At 43.0% G+C, this 15894-nt stretch overlaps 1 protein-coding gene across 11 annotated transcripts in view; it reads right to left on the bottom strand.

The window, feature by feature from the left end:
- ARMC2 (armadillo repeat containing 2) overlaps nt 1-14921 on the bottom strand; it is a 100327-nt gene extending 85406 nt beyond the window's left edge. For 6 of the 11 annotated variants that reach the window (XM_065059638.1, XM_065059641.1, XM_065059639.1 and 3 more), the window contains exons 1-3: nt 14606-14919; nt 11057-11148; nt 16-166 (exon numbers count right to left, since the gene is read on the bottom strand). The gene's annotated coding sequence lies outside the window, so the exon portion shown is untranslated. Of the gene's footprint in view, nt 1-15; nt 3989-11056; nt 11149-14605 lie in introns of those variants that run through there. The other 5 variants (XM_065059657.1, XM_065059658.1, XM_065059655.1 and 2 more) reach the window with 4 other exon arrangements.
- Nucleotides 14922-15894: the final 973 nt, after the last annotated feature.

Raw genomic sequence — 15894 nt, 5'->3', positions numbered from 1 at the left:
GTTTGAAAGACTTACCAGGGATTTCAGTGAGACCAAGATTCTGTTGATGGACCTGGAGACATTTCAGTTCATGACTGCAACTTATTCCATCTTTCCTGTGTCCACATGGAGCCTAAGGGCCAGTGTGGTATGAAACTTCTGCAGCATTTGATACCGGTTATCTGCCCTGCGGCGTAAAGATTTGGCTAAGGATGACCAGGGCTCAGACACAACAAAAAAATGGTCCCTCTATTCTTCTTATCTTTTTGCATTGCAAAGGAATTTATGATATTTTTAATTTCCTACCCTCAGAGGAATATGGCCTGCTAGGCAATAATTCCATTTTGGTTGCTCATCCAAGCAATTTTCAGTAGCAGCATTTCTTATGTAATGATATTTATACTGAAGCAAAGAATTATCTAAATGCACCATATTTTAAATAATTTCAATTATTATGCTGTCACTTATTATAATGGATGATAGCGCAGAAAAACAATAGTCCATCAGTGTAGAAATGTAAAAAATTAGTTGTGATTGGTTGAAAAATTGAGCATTTTTTCCTATGCTTTAAGATGTTGGAGAGAAGGGTTTTCATATAAAACGTAAAATTTCACCAATAAATCAGTAAAAACAGCTTTTAGACATGTGCTCCATACTTTCATTAATACGCTTTTTTAGATTGGTTGAGTCTCTTTCTGTTTTGTAATTAACTTATCAAGGAGTAATGGTCTAATTTTAAAAAGCCGAATGGATGACAGAAATACTATTTGTTTTAAATTGAAAATATTTCAGCATCTGCCAAGATTAGATTTCTTTAAATTACCCTTTAAAAACATTGATTTCTAATACCATGTTTCCTTTACTCAATAAAATAGAAATATGTGTTCAGAGGAAGCTGTTTTTAAGGAGGCATTACTGAGAAACAAAGCAATTCCAGTAATATTAATCCCTCGCCGATGAGCTGCCAAAAATATAGCCTCCAAGTTTGGTGGGTAGTCATTTTTTATTATCCACCAGACTGAGAATTTGAAATTAAATGTTCAGCAATATTTGTATAAATGAAGAAGCCCCCAGCTCTATACTTTGACATAACTAGGACACTGTAATGAATAACTATAAAGATTAATTCTCCCCAAAATTAGGGCCTGATAAAAACATATGGCATGGTGTTTACCAGGAGGAAGAGCTCTATCCTCATGTATAGGCTTGTTGTATTCATGGCATACAACCAAAGCCAGTTGAATATTTCAAGGCCCTTTGGATATTTAATGTAATGAAATGTAACATTTCAATATTTGAAATGTAATAGTTGAAATATCCTTTACCTGTGATAACCACATATTAGATGGTTGATATTAGAAGGCTCATTAAAGTAATTTGTTCTGTTTGGAAAGCAGGAGTTAAAATGCCTGCACTTGGGCAGACCAAAGGTCTTCATAGCTTCATTCCCTCTTACCCACAGTGGCCAATTGTGGGTGCTTGTGAGTAGCTCATTAGACATAGAAATTTATTATTTCCAGGCCATATCCTGTAGCTCCCAATAATTCCAAGCTGGAGATTTCTTTCCAGACCACTGTATAACAGTCCTCCATGGGCCTGTCTCTCAGATTGCTCCAACTCCTTTTTTTAACCCATTCTCATTTTTGTTACCCTAACAGTATGTGTATTCCACATTGAGTTCTACCTTATGGGAAATATAACTTCCTGGTGTTTTGAACCTATGAACTGAGAATTTGACGGACTCCCATTCAGTTCTCTTATTGTGAGAAGCTGTACATGATTGCTCCCTATCTGCCGTTCTCCATATCAGTCACTGTTTTCAAAAATCTCTTTCATAGTATCGCCTCAGTTATCCTTTCTCAAAACAGAAACAGCTCAGTGTGTTTAGTTTTCATTTACTATCTCCTCACATGGAAAAGATTCCACACCTTTGATCATTCTTCTTGCTCTTCCTTGTAACCTGGAGAAATATATGACAAGGTGTGTGATCAACCATTGTTTTCCATTTGTTCTCTGTTTCCTTCCTTGAGGTTTGCCTTTCAACTGTGACTGAGTATTTTCATCAAATTGTTCAAAATTATTCCATGCCCCCTTTCTTGAATGGTAGTAATATTAGTTCAGAAACCATTAGTCTCTATTGAAAAGTTAAGATTTTCTTAAATTCACAACATTTTGTCAGCTCTTTTCTTATTCAGCTATCCATGGGGTCCTTCTTCTAAACTTTACAGCTGGCTTTTGATTTTAGTATCCTAAAGAAGTTAATATCATCAGTAAATCTCATCACCGCATTCTTCACCTTTTTGACATCACTTAGGAATAAAAGACCAGCACCAGCTCAAATCTCAGTTGTATTTTTATCCATCACCACAGAGCTTTTAAACAGTTACTGACCCACAGTAGATTTTGGCTCTTACCTAATCAGAATTTTTTTTTTTATGAGCTTTTACTGAGGGACCTGGTCAAAAGTATTTTGGAAATCTAACTGGATCACTCTCAGCTCTTTGCTCACTTTCATATACTCATTATAAAAAACTCCAATAGATTCATGAAATACAGCTTCCCTCTGAAAAAGCCATATTGACTCTTATTCTATCCACTTACTGTATACACTAGTAGTAGTTTTGGCTACAGTTTTACTTTATTTTCTTGGTACAGGAATCAGATATACTGGCTTACTCTTACCAAATGCTTGGCAGAGCCTTAAAAAAATCCCAAACCCTGCACCTTTGATTCTTCTGTTACTTAGGCCAATTCAAGTGGCACACCACAAAAAGCAACAAAGCAATTGAGCTATGCTGGAATCCAAGAATAGATCCTGTCAAGTCCTGACAATTTGCACAATTTATTTTTATCAATCTTTTCTAATACTTTTTTTTTTTTAGTGAGAGATTTTATCAGTTTAAATCCTCTGCATTGCTGCTAAAGATATGGACAACCTTATGTCCTGCCCCCTTGCTGTTTGTTGGGACTGGGTCCCATGAAGTTGTGCAGTAAGGGAAGGGACCTGCCTTAGTTGAAAATAAACCCTATTCCCTCTCCAAAAGCAGCTAGTTTTGCCAAGTCAGGTGGCTGATCCATGAGTATGTGACTGTAGGACTGCTTGTGCTGCTGGCAGGTGTGGGGCACAGGGGAAGGATGCAGCAAAATGGACTGAGAGCGGCCTAAGCTAATAGTGAAACTGCATCCTGATACTTCAGCTTGAGGCAGTTTGCTGTCATCATAGTTTTACTCATTTATGTGCATTATGGATTTCCACAGAAACCCATGCCAGCTAAGATTTAATGATACTGTTGAGAAGGGAGGTGGAGTGATGGTATCTGAGTGTGGGAAGTCTCTCTGACCAGCAACACCACATATAATGTCTCCCTTTGCTGTCACAGGTACAAAAGAAATATACTCAGCCAACAGCTGAGAAAAGTGGGAACTCTGCCCATTCACATACCAGTTAAGCAGGATCAGATGAGACATTTTGAATGGGATATTTTTTTTCTTTGCATCTCCCTGAAGTCCATAATGAGAACTGCAACTGACATTAGCAGAACTTTCAGGGTTTGTATGGATACAGAGAATAGGCACTCCAGCAGAAGTTTCGTAGTACTTTGTAAATGTTCCTGTGATTTCAGTTATGAAAAGATATACTGCTCTTTCCACCTGCCCACCCAGGGCCTCTGCATTTTGATCATTGGCCTAGGACTATGTAAATATCAGCTCATCTCTGATTTGCTCTTCTCATAGGTGTGTACATATAAATCTGTCTTTTCTAATACATGTATGTATACTTTTAAATTATGTACATAGAAGTGTGAGTTTCTTGCAGAGAGGGAACACTTTTAAGTATTCTAACAAAACTTTTTTGACGGACAATAATGGGAGTACACAGGAATAAAAGGGGTTTTCATTGGCAAACCACGTCCATACACAGGTGGGACATAGCATACATCTTTCAGATGATGGAGTGTTGCAAATCATCTTAAATATGCAGTAACAGGCAATAAGGGTTTAATGCAACCTCAGATTCCTCTGCACACTGAGCAATTTTCTCATCTTTACTGTATATGTTTGTAAAGGACTACTCTTCTTAGCCTTCAAGACCAGTGTGAAAGAAAGCATTTTGAAGCATGGGTTGGAACTCAGGCAAAGCAGTGTGGAAGCACTGACCAAGCAAAGATAGGAACCAGCTTCCTTGAAAACAAGGAGAGAGAGGGCAAAGGGCTAGGAAAACAGCCTTCTCAGACCACAGAAACTTACCTTTCATTAATAAAGCTATAAGATTAAGAAAGTCCAGGTAAGTTTCAGTTGTTCAAGACAACTGAAGTATTTTAGGGATAACTCAGGGGAGGACTCAGCCAGTTTTACACACTCCATGGATATGAGGACCCTGAGGAGACCAAAGGTACCACCTGAATGAAGGAAAGGTGGTTAATCATCTAAGTCAAGATAGTCTGCAATAAACACATAGAACTGTGTTTTATTTATGCTAGGAGACAGAGGACAATATCGATGACATGGATACGTCAACTGGCCAAGATCGTAGTTTGGATAGAAAACAGATCTGGAGTGAAAAGGAAAATGTTTTACTTCATCAAGGGATATTCAGTTAGCATTAATTCAGTTGCTCATTTAAGCTCAACACAAAGCTGCATACATGTAGCCTCTGCATACACTCAAATGTATAGAGAAAAACAGGCTACTGTGCCCATCAGGTGTCTTCCCACTGACCTGTGATCCTGATGTATCCGACAGTCACCACCTCCTGACCATCACTGCACTGAAACCAGACTTTGAAGGAAAAGGGCAGAAAATGGGAGAGGAGCTTGGAGAGTGTGTGCAGGAAATACCTACCATTAACTGATCCCAGGTTAGAAACCTACAGGCAGACTTGAACTGACTCAAGAGACTTCATCATCTTGTGGTTTATGTCAGGATGGGCTAAATGCACATATTAATTATTATGCAATAATTGGATCTGTGTGAAGGAGTGCGGATATTCACTACCTCTGTGAAAGGGTGATTAATAATGCAAAGAGCCCTACAAAGTTACAGAAAAGTAGTTATCTCTCCGTCCCCTTCCCTTGCTGACAGGACCAGCAACTGTCAGTAGTCAGGAGGAGCATTAAATGCGCTGGTTCCAGATGTTCCTGAAGGGCCTCCACAGCCAGGTGTCCCTGAAGATAGTCCTGTGTTACTGCCCTTCTGGTGGAGGTAGATGAGTTTTATGAGGTGAAGAGCACGTTTATTGATTGGTGCTCCACTCTGAAGTGTTGCTCCATGATGGGTGTAGCAAATCACTGGGCAAATATTCTTGTATTAGGTTAGTTTTGCTACTTCTAGCAATTATGTTTTCTTCATAACACTTGTCTGATCCTGCTTTACCTCACCAAAATTTCACCCCTAACAACTACACAGCAACATCATGAAGGACAAACTGACATCAGTGTGACTGCTTAAGTGACATCAGCTCAGTAGACCAAGACAAGGCAGGGGCAGCTGAAGACTGTAAAGGGACTTGGCCTATGCCTTGGGTGACAAAGCCTGCTGTTCTGGCCTAAATAACCCTCACCCACCTTCTGCCCCACTTAGCTTTGTAACAGGAGCCACCCCGGCACCCTCTTCTTTTCAGGACAGAATAGTTAGAGGCTACAGCAAAGCCATGAGGAGGTTTTTTTCTGGGCACAATTGAGTTGATAGAGGAAGACAACTATGAGGTGAGAAAGAGATGGCTGTGGGCTTTGGAAACAAGCTTGGAACTCCAAGAACATGAGGAGCCATCCCTGGGGAGGAAGAGATGGGGCATGCTGAGAGAGGGGAAAGACACTGAGTACAGTCCCCTCTCGCCAGGTCTGCCACAGACACCCACTGGCTTCTCCCAGATTCCCTTCCCTATATGCATCTCCCGGATGTGTTACAAATACCCTCTGAGATTTCCCCTCCCACTCCCAGGAACCCACTCCAATTCCACAAAAGCTGAAAAATGGCAACTGCTGCCAAGGAGCTTTAAGCCACAAATTCCTAACAGCATTCTGGCCTGGAGGCTTGCCCCAGGCAAGTAGGTCTGAAGAGCTTTAACCCAAACAAGCAACACTGTTCTTTGACAGCTATAGCTGTTTGGAGCACAGAACCAAGTGTCCTGTGGCTCCCCCCCTCTTCTTTACTAAGCTTTCCTGCCCCCCTCCTGCTAGCCCCATACCAGATTATGAGGGACCACAAGCATCAGCATCTGCAGATCCCAGCAGCTGAACTGCCTTTAGTGCTTGTCTCCATGTTGCAGAACAGCTTGCACATGACTTGTATTCTAGAAATATTACAGAAAAAATAATTAGATCAGCAGGTCTGCTGTGCTAAGCAAACAGCACTGATACCACTCTTCAGCTTCCCACAGGTCCTAGCATCCCATGATAGAGGCTTAAACTATACCATAATGCTACACCTCCATTCTATCTGTGCAATTCATGCTTGTTCACTTCTGCTTCTGTTTCCTTCCGCTCCCCTCCTCCCTTGTGTCTTTTAGCTGCTGCTGTGTCCACTCCAATGCTGTAGCCATTCAGATGTCCTTCAACAGAGTCCTTCAAATAACGTCAAAATTACTATGAAGTAGCACTATGTAGTCATAACAAGCAAAAAGTGGAAGATGATACTAAGTTGTCCACACTGGGCTATTTGGCAACCATACAAAGCCAAGACTCTGCCACAGCTCAAGCACTTCAGCATTTAAATTCTGCCTGATTAACAGCATGTGACATGAGTTTATGTACAATACTGCAGCTAGTATGAAGTGTCTCATAAGATTTTCCAGCAACACGCTTCTCCACATACCCAACCAGCTTGTTTTGCTGTGCATATTATTCCCACCCACACCTACAACATGGTTATCTCTCTCCAACATCTTATCACAGCTGCTTTACTCGTAAATTAAATTTATTTAAATTAATTTAAAGATTAACATGCACCTTCAGTTCTCTGCAGCAGATCACAACTAGTTCTTGGCTCTCATTTTTTGAGGACACCATACAGAGTTTCTCCCCTTTTTCTGAGCAGCAGCTGACCTGCCACCAGACACAGTTTCTGCTTAACAGTCCATGTTTTCCCTACCCTGAAAAAAAGTCACATAAGATTCAAGCAAATGATTAAGTGGGACCATGTTTTTTCTTACTTTCTCCTCTAGCCTAAATTTTATTTAAAGACATTCTTTAATGACATCTTTATAAATGCTCTGTGCTTTGCTGCTGCATGTTACCTATTAAACACTGAATGCAGTGTACAAAAGCAAGATGCCAAAGTACTTGTGACACCAGTGTGCCCATAAATACCTGCTTTCTCTCTTTGTTTTCCTTTTTTGATGCAGATATTTGGATAACTTAGAAATCAAAATTACATTCTGCTCTAAGTGATCATGCTTATCAGACAGCATGAAAAGGGTGCTTCTTATCCTTTCTACTACTGCATGCTTTGCTGTCTCATGAGCCCATCTCCTTTAACTTATCTGTTATAAATCCTGGTATGTGTATTCTTTTTTATGATTCCCTTGTAAAAACAGAACCAAGACAAGTCACCAACCAAACACACGGACACAGTTCTTAAACAGATAAGTAATGCTGGACTCACGCCAGGGGCTTTTGCTCTGTGTTAGGACAAGTTAACCCAGTAGCTGCTCAGCGTTCTGTATTGCTCAGGACAATAAGTTGTAAGTGCTCCTTCTTGCAGGTTTTGCCTCCTGAATGGTTGATGATTCAATTTCAGCCCATATATTTGATATGTACTTCTCCTGCATGCTGAATTGTATAAAGTGAAAAGCACTGTGTGACTTACAACTCCTAACAGAATAATTATTCAAAGAATGCAAAGAGAAGTTGAGGTAGAGAGTATGTGTACCCGAGCAAAGATGTGTATTTTTTATCTCGGAAATTAAGGAAAACCTAAGGAAATCTCACTAGAGACATTTTTATCTTTCTATCTACTCAGAAGTCAGACACAATTTCAGTTCTTGTGTTAAAATTATCCCTTTCCTTACTCCAAGCTGTGAATTCAGCACAAACCAAAGGAATATAGCATTTTAAGTGGTCATAGAAAGGAAAACAGTCCCATGCAAGCATGGAAGAGAATAAAAATAAACTCTGAAAACCACAGAAGAGGCTGTGTCATGATTCCACTCAGGCCACTAAGGTGAGATCTCTCATCTAGTAAGTGGAAATTGTTGTCTGAGGGCACTGAAAGTCTGATTATTCTTGGCAAGTCCTCTAATGACTGACCATTAGGCAAGAGGTGGCCAATAACCGTCTTTGCTGGTTTGCATTCATGACTGGAAATAGCTCTGTGCTGAACTCAGTGAAGTCCATGTTTGCTAAAGATGCAGCTGTCTTCATTAAGCCATTGCACATAGGATTAAAACGGTGTCATAAAGATGGTAGGTGTCTGCATGTGCTCAGATGATGAAGAGGTGATGAGTGGTTTACACAGATTTACTCTTCTGGAATGTGGTGCTTAAACCCCACCTAGATCATACTCCAGTACCAGCACATACATATGCATACCTGTAGGACCTTGGCTTTACCAGAGATATTTTAGGCAAGAATTTATATTAAATGTCAAGCTGATATTTACTGTAACAGCCATCCCTAGACTTAAATTCTATGCTGGCTATTGAATAGGCTGTTCTTCGGGGTTGTGGAGAGAAGGAACACAACACTGAAATGTGGGAGCTAACTTTTAAAAACAAAAATAATCCACATACTGGGAAATTCAGCTGACAAGCTTTCCCCTTCGTTATATGGGGTTGTAAAAGGACATTGCTCTCAAACTCCCTGAAGAGATTAATATTATGGAAATTTATGGAAAATTATGCAGAGATTAATATTGTCTACTGGTCTGGTATCACATCACACTATACTTTGTCCCAAATCTAAGAGTAGCTGCCCAAACAGGCCCATACTTAAGAAACAGACTTTGTAATAAGTTTCATTAAAGAATAGAGTAAAATTTGACACTGCCTCAGGAGCACTGTACCTAGGAAATAGTGCATAGAATTCCTACGTGTGCTACTTTGAATACATTCTTATAGCCTTCTTTTGTGTCCACTGCCTTTTGATCTGTGGTCCTAACCTACTAGGAAACAAAATACCAAAATACTAGTCATATAGGTTTACCACAACAGGAAAGCTACGATTCAACGCCGTTTTAGAAATACTGATCAATAACATTTAAAAAATCCTCTAAATCTCAGTGATGGTAAATAACCCCTTCAGTCTTCACAGACTGATTGGTCTGTTGGGATGCATTAAACACAGTATAACCAGCCAGTCAAAACAGGCAAATATCCTGCTGGATTTAGCACTGGTACGGCCTCACCTTGAGTACTCTGTGCCATTCTGGTCCCCACAATTTAAGGAGGCCACTGCTTCAGACTGAGGAGCCCAGGCCTGCATTTCTGGCATACTAAAGCTTCTCACTGACTGCCAGGAGGGCCATTAAGTCCAACACATGAGAACTGAAGAATTTTATTCCTTCAGGAATGGTGTTTCTAGTTGCAGTGCTAGGAATACAAAACCATCTCACAATTCAAATTTTGTCTCAAAGACAGGAGAAAACAACTTCCTAGGAAAACAGATGTGACAGTTACCATTCTGTGTTGCTTTCCATGGCCTGCTAACAGCACCGAGATGTACAGAATTGCCCACAGCAGATCCAGGGACACACTTCTGACACAACACAGCATTTAAAGAGCCTCAATAAGAACAAAGACTTGATCATCTAAATGAATTAAAAGGTGATTTTATCTTTCCGTTGACAACAATAATTATTAGTAACTATATTTCTGTGAGGAAAAGGTTAAATCTGAACAGCTTTTTGTGCCAAATTCCTAATTTTTAACACAATTAGTGTCCATTGGTACCTAAGACTAATTCATGCAACAGCAACTGCAGCAGGGTTTTTTCACTGCCAGAGAAAAAATTACACTCAAATGTGGACTAAGGATATGTCAAAGATAAAATAAATAAACCATCATAGCCAACACTAGCCAAGAAAATAAGATCCATCACTGCAATCCTTTATACCACTCACACTCTGGTTTTCACATTTTCAGCTTGTGCAGATTTTTTCTTTGTAAACAAAATGTCTGCTGGGACCAGGAGTAGAAGTTGTGGTTAAACCCTTTTTCTGTCCAGCCCCATTTCTTGAATAGTCAGATGAAAAAGAAATAAACTATGAAGTCTTCCTTCCAGCAGAGTATCACAAAATAAATTGTGGTTAATCTGTAGCAAGAAAACTGTCCGTTTCTTCCAGGCAGATGAAATATCAAATATGCAGTAACGCTTACAGCACTTGCTAATTATTTAACAGAGGGATTTTCCACACAAAACATATTTAAAAATTGAAAAGCTTCACTAGTCCTGACCAGAACATTTAAAACAGGTTTTTATCAATGATATTTTGAAATGGAGGACTGCAACTGATGCCATCTTGCAGCCTGTATTCAGCTGAATCCTACACAGTACACACAGTATTATGGACCCTTCTACAAAATGTGTTCTTAACAGGAAAAAGGTACAGTATTACATAGCCATAATCTGAAGCAGGAGCAATTTCTAAAGACTGGCCAGGAAGAAGCAGTGTCAAGACTGGGAAAGGATTTAGACTTCTGCCTTGTTTGAACTTCAGTTACTTACATGCTTCCTAGTTTCTCTGTGCCTCAGTTTACTCAGCCTTAGCAACAGTCTTTGTATACTCTGTGAAATTCTGGAGCTGATGTGCTGCAACACACAGCAATCTCCAGCGAGTGTCATTTACAGTAACATTTTAGAATTCATAATTTAGCATCCCCTTTCCTTAACCATGCTAAAATCTGGGGTTTGTTTGTTTGTTTGTTTCAATAGAGCTGCACACATCCCTTTATCAGCCAGCTGTCCCTGTATTGCTCTTTTGAGCTGATGCCACCACTTCAGCACTGTCCATCTATCTTCCCCTGCAGTGTGTGCTCCTTTCCTAGGGGCTGCAAATTTCACCTGCCATTAATTTTGTTCATTCACCATGGTTGTTTAGGAGAAAAAAAGGACAATGAGGAAATGTTGACATTGCTACTTGCCTTCTTTCTCCAGACCTTTCTTAAACAGACATGTAGGACAGAAAGCAAGGAGGGGTCAAGGATTGCAGTCTCCCAGGGTCACACGCAGAGAACTAGAAAAAAATTATTGATGATCAAAAATTGAACAGATTTAAGAGTTTGGTTTGCCTAAAAAGAAAGAGAAGACTGAAGGTACACATGCTAACGATCTTCAAAATACATAAATTCTATGGTAAAAAGGAAGGGAATGACATGATCTCTACGTGGATAGGGCAAGAAGTAACAGGGTTGAACTGCACCTAAGAAGTTTCTGATTGGAAGCAACAGAAAACTGTCATAAGCTAAGGAAAGTGCAGGACTGGAAGAGATACCTGAGGAGGTTATAAAGTTCCATTCCTGGAGATCTTTACATAATTTGGATATTTACCAGGAAAGAAATGGGGAAATTGGATCCTGCTTTATGGCAACAAAATCACAGGATGGACCAGATGAACTCTTCACATTCCTTTTCGCCTGCTATGTCCATGCCTTAGTTGTGAAGCCCAGAAAGATTTTTTCATTTTTCCCCTCTTCCATTCACATATTAAAAACCATTCCCTGCCCAATACACTTGAGGTTTATACTACTGCAGGCTGAGTACTCTGTCCAGTCCAGCAGTTCCTGCCCCCAAAATACACAAGCTCATTTTACAAAGCAAACCATGTTCCAGCTTTCAGAGAAGTGTGAACGCCTTCCCCTTCCCTTTTTCCCTCAAAGTGCCCCCATGTTAGAGAAAAAATTCTTCTCAACTCAAATCTGATCATAAGATTAGTACCAAGCAAGATGCATGAGCCAGGAACAGGACCACCACAAACACCTCTGACCAGCTTCTCATTTCTTCCTAATGCTGATCTGACATTTCAAAGATGACACTTCCCCAAGCCACCTGAGGTCACACAGACAGGGACCATGGAGTGAAAATTCAATCAAAACAACAAAAAATTACTATTAATATTTCTTGCATTTTGCAGGCAACTGACAAAATCTGGAGTGTGGGATTGATGGACAAATACAATACCTAAACAACACCCTGAGTGTAGTGAGTTCATCTTTATTCCAAGCAGCTTTCCAGATAGGGTGGGAAGAACAAGGAAATGGCAATTGGATTGAAAAGGCACAGAGTCGGTTCCTGAGAAGGGCTCTCACATCTTTCCATCTGACTCAGTCAAAAAAAGTCCTTAAATGAAAATCAAATTCACCTTGAGGACTCCAGTTTATGACAAGCCTTTTCTTCCCCTCACAGAAGCCACCCACATGGCCATTCCTCCCATGCTGTCTCCTACCTCTGTTGCCTTATCCTGCCACAGTGAAGAAACATGGTTTCAAGGACTTTTCCTTCACACATAACAAGAAGGACTTTTAACCCTTCCTTGAAGATATCAACTCTCCACTCCAGCTTTAATTGCTAAGCCCTAGGTCAAACCTGCTCTCTCATACGAATTGTGACTGTGAATTTATGAAGCTCCACCACGAGATAGCGCAGGCTGCTTGCTCTTGCTGTTCTGTTGTGAGTCTGTTGGGGCCTTCGGTCCTCTCATTGTCAGCAACCAACTTCCTCCTGGTTTCCAGTCTCAGTTTTCTCTCAACAAATCTTCTCTGGCAACAACAATGTTCAGCTCACTGCACCACAGCACTGCTCTTAAGGAACCACTTCCACAGGTCACAAGACCACACGTCCTTCTTAAGCCACATACCGAGACGTGTATCTTTAGGCAACCAAAATGCCTGTAGTTACAGGCCAAAATCTATGGTCACAGCACACATCCACCTTCAAACTGAGAAAAGCTTCCAGTCTGTTACCTGATGCTTATTTGTGCTCCCATCATATAACGAGTGACATGCCATTGTATGATGGGAGATGTCTGCGTTTTGGTCACATCTCAGGTTAAGTCTGGGTCAAACAAGAGAGAAAGAGCTGTGCAGCCATCAGGGTATTGGGCACCAGGCTGCAGATAGGATGATTACACATCTCAGGTCAAACAACTCTAATCCCACTTTTCAGCCTTTATTAGGCTAAACAAGATGAGCTCCAGCACACTGAAGTGCAGAACAAACTACAAGACATTTTCTGCCAAGACAGACCAGTGCATTTGGATCTTGGTTTTGCTTATCTTCTGTTGTAGCATAACACCATTTCAACTCCTTCTGTGATTGCTGTGCTGGGAAGACAATAGAAAACAGAACACATGTGGCTAAGAAACAATGTTTTAGCATCTAAAAGTCTGTGACTCATAGAACAGGAATCAGAAATGCAGAAGGCAAATTGTCAAGGTGGCTGTACCCTACCATTGATATGCTCTGTGGTCTCAATGTGCACCTTCAAGCCAGCATCATCACTTGAGGATTTCCCGCCTGTGGCAGTCCTTCAGAATCAAATCCAGGCAAGCCTGGAATGCCAAGGGGTCAGGCATGCCTTCCTGAGGGCACGACTCACGAGAAGAAATTCAATTAACTTGATGGCTTTTGCAGTATCACTGAGGCCATAGGGAGGCACTGGACGCGAATCAGAGCGGCGAAGAAAGGTACTGTGAGGTAACCCCTCCCCCTGAAGTGTTTTTAATGCGGTTGGTAGCGCTTTTGCCTTCTCTTCAAGAGGTGGCTTAGCATGAAACTCGCACAACTAGCGAGCCCACCTGTCTGCGCTCAGTCCCAGCGTGCGCCATGCCAGCACCCCTGAATTAACCCACACGTTCCAGGGTGGCCATCAGGACAAGCGTCATGCTCCGAGTGAGGAGCGAGAATGATGTGGGGGTGCCGGATCCCCTAACGCGGGGATGTTTCGGCAGGACGCTCGGGGCCGCTCCCGCTCACCTCCCCTGGGAGGCAGCGGCCGCGCTGTGAGTAACGCGGCCTGACAGGCGCCGCCACCGCGCTCGCCCCACCGTTAACCACCCCTCTCCCCCACGCGCAGCCCCCACCAACCGCCGCCCCCGCTGACATCACCGAGCTGGATTTAAATAGCACCACAGCCCCCTGCCTCCCGGATACAGCGCGCCCCATTGGCGGCGGCGCCAGCCTATGGCCTCGCCGCCGCGCTCCCCTCCACCAATAGCAGGTCCGCCGCCGCCGCGCCCCTCCCCTGTCGCTAAGGGAGGGAAATACAGCGCGGCGCGGCGGGCTGTCAGGTGCGCGGGGTTGCGCGGGCTGGGCTGCGCCCCTCCGTGCCGCCGCCCAGGGACGGGAATCGGCCGTGGGGCCGGCCGGGTGGGTTTTCTTCCCTTAACCCCCCATGGTTTTTTACCCCTGCTCGGCGAGCTCCTGGAGCCAGCCGCGTAACGCCGCGGTGCCGGCGCAGGGAGGGATGGAAGGCATGGAGTGTAGAAAGTGGCAGTTTTTATCTTTAAAAGGCTCCGGCGGTGAAATGCAGGACGAGTGCCGGGTGGAGAGCAGCTCCGCCGCGCTGCTTCCTCGGGGGGGAGAGCTTAGAAAGAACGAGGGATGTATCAGTGATGACTTGGGGGCCAGCCAGGCTGCTGGGGCTCAGCGGACGGTGGATTCGCGGGAAGAGGACGGGGTGAGAAATAAACGCACCTGGTGGTAGGAGAGGCGGAGGGAAGGAGACGGAGAGGGGCCAGGTGCCCCCTCGCCCGCTGCCGGAGCCCGTGGATGCTCGCACCGGGGCGGGGAGGTTCCCCGCCGAGCTGCAATGGACGCTGGCCCACAGCGGAGCCGCCCCGCCGCCGCCGAGGAGCCGGCCCGCAGCGCGCCCGGCGCCCGGGAGGGACGGACGGACTGACGGACGGGGGTTTCCTCTCCGGCAACGCTCCGCTGAACGTAGGCGCCGCAGCCGGCCCCACAGATAGGGTGCGTGGCAGCCTCGGCTCGAGCAAATAGGTAAACGCCACTGCGTACATGTGCTGTTTGGAGAGGAGAAAGAAAAGAAAAAAAAAGGGGGGGCGGAGGAAAAAAAAAAAGAGGATGCGGATATTGGGCCTGGCACAGGGGACTGGCGCTGCACGGAGAGATGCAATAGCCTCCTCTCCCTTTGCCTCCTGCGGTAAGTCTGAGGCAAATGCGATCCTTACGTAAGGCGGGTTGAATACCTGCTGGGCCGCGCAGCGCAAGGAGCTGCCCTGCCAGAATTGCCTGGGTCTCTCCCTGCCATGCCGCAGCCTTTCGCTACGGGGCCCGTCCTAAAAGCAGACCTTTATCTGGAAGGGCTTGTATGTCTTGAGAGCTGCATAGCGTTGTGGAACAAACAAAAATCAATGACATTCTAAACTCGGAGAATTTAACTCCTTTTACTTGTTATCAAGCTTAACAGGCTTGAAAGGAGAATTAATTAATTTACTTTGCCATCAAGCTGTAATAATGTTGCTTAAAGCATTTATGTTTGGTTACTGTTTACTGCTTCACACCCTCCAAATATTTCTGGCTTGTTTCTTTCCCTTATCCACAATGTGTTAATACGTTGCCTGAATATCCTAAAGATGTTGGTGTGCATACTCAAAAGGCAAATGTGTGTGTAAGAACTGTAGGCAAAACACAGACTGGGGTTGAGACGTTGCTTGGATTTAATCTCAGTTCCTGGCTCTACCTACGGTTTAGAACAAGGTGATGAACTTTCTGCCTTGCTGCTTTTAATCCCCTCTTCCTCATTCATCCTCCAATTGAGAACAAAACTTATGCCACAGTTTTGCTGGGGAGATTTTTTTTAATGATAAAAATTTCCTATGCAGCGTGGAGTGTTAATTGTAGGAGAAGCAGCCAATACTTACTGCAGAGGCCCTGATAAAGGTAAAAATAAAAACTAAAAGAATACTTTATCCTTCCCTGAAACAAACCACTGTGGAATGAGAAATCTGAGGTGCATAGCTGTT

This window comes from Columba livia, chromosome 3 (assembly GCF_036013475.1).
Source record: "Columba livia isolate bColLiv1 breed racing homer chromosome 3, bColLiv1.pat.W.v2, whole genome shotgun sequence".
In the NCBI taxonomy this organism is placed as follows: domain Eukaryota; kingdom Metazoa; phylum Chordata; class Aves; order Columbiformes; family Columbidae; genus Columba; species Columba livia.
This window is presented reverse-complemented; position numbering and strand designations above follow the sequence as displayed.